The sequence below is a fragment of the Mandrillus leucophaeus genome, unplaced genomic scaffold, assembly GCF_000951045.1.
Source record: "Mandrillus leucophaeus isolate KB7577 unplaced genomic scaffold, Mleu.le_1.0 Scaffold84, whole genome shotgun sequence".
In the NCBI taxonomy this organism is placed as follows: domain Eukaryota; kingdom Metazoa; phylum Chordata; class Mammalia; order Primates; family Cercopithecidae; genus Mandrillus; species Mandrillus leucophaeus.
The window spans coordinates 1,802,659-1,807,374 of NW_012109141.1; the positions used below are offsets into that span (position 1 = coordinate 1,802,659).

At 40.6% G+C, this 4,716-nt stretch overlaps 1 pseudogene; it reads right to left on the reverse strand.

The window, feature by feature from the left end:
* Window positions 1-1,985: 1,985 nt before the first annotated feature.
* LOC105530687 lies at window positions 1,986-4,375 on the reverse strand (annotated as a pseudogene).
* Window positions 4,376-4,716: the final 341 nt, after the last annotated feature.

Below are 4,716 nucleotides of genomic sequence, written 5' to 3' on the forward strand. Positions count from 1 at the left end.
GAGTTGATGGGTGCTGACGAGTTGATGGGTGCAGCACACCAACATGACACAAGTATACATATGTAACAAACCTGCACGTTATGCACATGTACCCTAGAACTTAAAGTATAATAATAATAATAAAAATACTTTGAATAAATTATTATAGTGCATTTTGAAACTTAGAGAGGATATAATTTCCTAGAAAAGCTATCATACTCAAAAAAATAGGAAACTGAATAGATTCATAGCCATTAATAAACTGAAATAGCAGCATATAATCTGTAGAAACTAAGTCAAACTAAATAACCATGCCCATAATGTTTTACAAGGCATAGGACATGATATATTGAATAAGCTTACATAGATTAGATAATTCCAGCCTTACACAAACCATCAGCAGAGCCTATAAATGAGGAAATTTCTATAGTTCATTTCTTGAATGTATTATAACTTTTATACCGGAATCAGATAAAAATATATAGAAAAACAGAGCTAGAAGTCTACATCAATTACAAAATTAGAAATGAGAGTCCCTCCAAAAATGTCAGAAATTCAAAATAAGCATATGTATAGTGTGACACGTAAATTCTTCATATTCAGGTTGAAAGTTACATTCCTTTAGTAATATAGTCTCAGAAGTGACATCCACTCACTCTGTGGTATCCCATATATTACCCAGGCTTTGCTCATTCTTTTATATTCCTTTTTCTTTATTTTGGCTGTGTCACAGGCCATTGGTCACTCATATTTGGGTCAGAATAAATCTCTTCAAATATTCTAAAGATTCTGACTCTTTTCATTGACATGATTTTGGTCTGGTTTTCCTTTAGGCTCTCATAGGACAGTGCTGAGTTCAATGCCTCACAATTGCTATACTTTCCCTCTCTCAGTGCTCAGCGATGCTCTCTGCACCACGCTAGTGTTGCTGGGGGTGGGTGAGGGCTGGTATCAGCAATTCAAGACTGTTTTTTCTATCTTCTCAGTGCCTCTTTCAGTAATTCAACCCTCCCAGAGGATGTGTCAGCTCTCCCAGAGGATGTGTCACCATTACCATTCAGTAATTCAGAGTTAAATCCAGGTACTAAGAGGGCTCATCTGACTTTTGGTTCTTATGAAGGCATTTTTTTCTGAATAGATAGTTGTTAAATTGGTGTCCCTGCAGCAGGGGGACAATTGGCAGAGCCCTCTATTCTGCCGTCTTGCTCTGCCTCTCAGAAAAATTCCTACAAAATTAATCTGTGGAAATCCTAAAACTCAGTATTTCAGAATTTGAACGTATTTGGAGATAGGATCTTTAATGAGGGAATTAATATGACTGTAGATTTTTATTTATCTAATTTATTATTTATTTATTTACTCAAGTAGCACCATTTAACAAATCTTCTTGGTCTTCCAATCTCTAGTTATTCTACCACCAATGAAGTCCTCTCTCTATACCTGACAATTCTTAAATTATCACTTCAGTCATGAAATCAACCTGCATATTTGAGAATAGATGTGGACTTCTTACACCCTAATTATTTAAATCCTTTCATAGTACCAAATATTCCTAGATTATTAGGAATATCTCTAGATTAACAATCCAGTTATTTCTTTAACACAAACTAGGTCCATGGTAACATGTAGGATATGGCTGAAATCTTTTTCTTCTTAACTTGTCATAAGAAAGGCCATCACATGTTCATAAGTGCAACAGGCATGGTATGTAAATGAGACTTTAAAAAGTAGCCAGGAAAAAGCAAGCTCTGAAATGTTGCAATCACTCCAACCCCAACCATTCAGACATAGGCTGTGGAATGAACAAATGCGGAAGACAGCACAGTGGGGAAAACATGTTTATTTTTATTATTTCTGGAGACTGGGGGTGGGTAAGGTACTGAAGGTTACCGATGCAAATCATTAGAGAAGAGAGGGTTTGAACTGAGTTGGAGATGTGGTCCAGTTTAATTTTTGACTCTGTAGTAATTGCAGGATCACTTCTATACGTCCATTTTCCAGTGCCTCTAGTTTTTGAACTTGCAGACAAAGGAAAACTTTTCTTCACAAGACACATCCTTCCATCCCTTGAATCCTAAGATACAATGATAAGAGTCAGAATAAGGGGTTTGAAAGGAGTGTGGCCCCTCTCTAGATCTAGGACTCGGGACAAGAAACAAGAAAAAAACACTTCACCATTTCTTGGATGAGGATCTCACCTCATCTCTACCCCAGTTCCTACGTTCATCCCCAGAACTAAGCAGGAGGGAATGGTAAACAAATGGATGGATTCTCTGCCTTTCACCTGAGCTTGAAGTCAGGCTCACACAGTAGCCAGGATTGATACTGCTTGGGGATCCAATGACCCAGGATTTGTAGGAGACCAGGGACCCACTGCTCCAGTGCCAACGGCGATTCTAGATGGAGAAAGGCCAGAAGAGGGAAAGAGGTGACTTGGAAAGAGAAATACCTGGCCTGTGTGTACACTCAGTAACAGGCCAAACATAAGGTAAGAATAAACCTTATTGTTCCCATGAATAGAACATTTTTTCCTCTGCTTTTGCTTTAAGCTTCTCCTTTCCTGGAATGTCCAGTTCTCTCCCACTCTCACACAAAATGACAAATGTTCTGAAGTTAGTACAAAATAAATAAATAAATAAATAAATAAATAAATAAATATATATATATATAAAAGCTCATTACAGAATGTGGTTTCTTATTTTTCTCTCCTGAGACCCATGACTCTCATATTCACCATGCCACTGGTTGCCCATTAGTTGTTGGTATACTGTTTAGTATAACACCAGGCTCCCAAATGCCATAAGTAGGTTGTCCTCCACTAGTATCTTTTTGTATATAGTCTACAGAAGGATATTGTTCAAGAAAGACAATAATAAAATGGGTAAGAGGTGGTATATAAAGATGCTTTCCTAGAAGTAGATAGAGTTTATGCATTAATGAATGCCCAGGACACTTAGAATATCCAGTTTCCACTCATCTCTCCTACTACCTACACTGAATCTCACTACCTCATACATCACAGGATCTCTAAAGAAGTCCCTTTTATTAAAAATAAGCAAGGATAAAAGCTTGTTCTAGAGTTCCCAAAGCTTAGACTTCCCTCTTTCTTCTGAAAATTGATAATCAAGAGATAAAAGAGGCTGCAGACTGACCTTTTTGGGGTCATAGAGGCCAATCCAGACATTGCCGTCATCAGTGCTAGTTTTCTTATCAGTGAGGTCACGAAGGCACCCTCTGCCTGGGTGAGCACAGACACCAGGTTGCCTGAATTCATGTTCTGGCAGTAGAGCTGTTGGAGAAGGAAATGGAGCACTCAGTGGAGGAGGAAAGTGTGGGGGATATACTGAGCCTTGCCAGAGGATGTGTCAGTAAAAGGACAGCACAGAAATGTCCCTGATGCTGCTGTCACTGACCACCGGCATCTCTGTGCTGAATGACAGGATAAAGTAGATTGGAAAGTTTTGGGCTGATGATCGGATAGGGAGGGGACTAGTCTCATCTCATATCAGCCACTGAACACACTGGAGAGTGGCAGCTTCCCCTCCCTTCATGAGCCTCCCTTCCCACACTGCTCTCCTCACTCACATCTGCATCAACCCAGGTCTCAAGTCTTCATTAAAGTAGTAGCAGTAGGAGCCATAGGCATTGGTGCCTTCTGGGCAGCTGATACGGGCCTTGGGTAAGTCTGTCTGGACCTCTTGGCCTGGGAAAGAGAGACAATTAAGAAAGACCCTCAGAGCAGGGCAAAGGCTGTATGGTGAGGTAGGAGCTTCTGAGGATTCTTTATAGGAAGAGAAGGATGCTATAGGTCATGAAGCGATTGGTCATTACTGCCCTCCTGTGTCTTACCTATAGTCTCTCAAGATGTCTTTGCTCAAGACAAGAGCACACAATGAATAGGCTCATGAAATGTGTCCCCATTGTCCCTTTTATGTATGGGGCTCAGGCTTTTCTGCCTCGAAGTACTCAGGCTTCTGCCTGTCTCAAGCTTGTCTGGTTTCTCTACACATAAAGCTCCCCTCAGTTCCCCATTCCACTAATGACTGTCTGCATACAGACATCCCCAAACCCCCCGTCATGAATAGTGTTAATATGATAAACCAATGCCACCTGCAGTGCTCACTGATAAAGGGTCATTCTAAGTTCCATCTCTAACTCCCTAATGAGGTGAGGATGTTTTTGAATGGGATGAAATCAGCAATAAAGGTCATTGAAGAACAGAAAACAACCCTTGATATTGACTCTGCTTTTTCTCACGTGAACCCATATGCATGAGGATGGAGTGAAGGCTTCATGGCTGGGGTTGCGGAGGTCTGGGGGAAAAAATCTCACCTTGGCTCAGAGACAGAAACATCAGGCAGGAGATCAGAATGAAGCATGAGTTGGGCTGAGCCATGCTGAGCAGCAGTGAATCTTACTTAAGGAGCAAATCAGCAATCTCTATAGAAGAACACAGGGAAGAGGGTTTGAGCGGTGAAGAGTAGAGCATGATTACCTTCCTTATAACTTCCTCTCTCTGGATTCCTGATGGCAGCAAGGCCATCTGAGATACTCACACCCTCAACATTTCTCTCTACAGGTTGGAGAGTATACAGATCCTGTAACCCAGAAACACATTTGTCTCGTGCTTAGGCTTCATTACTGTGGAGACCTTTTGGTTAGAAAATTATCCTGAATATTCCCCAAGATGAAAGAGGAAGAACCCATGTTAGAGTTGCCCTCCTCCTGTAATGTCCA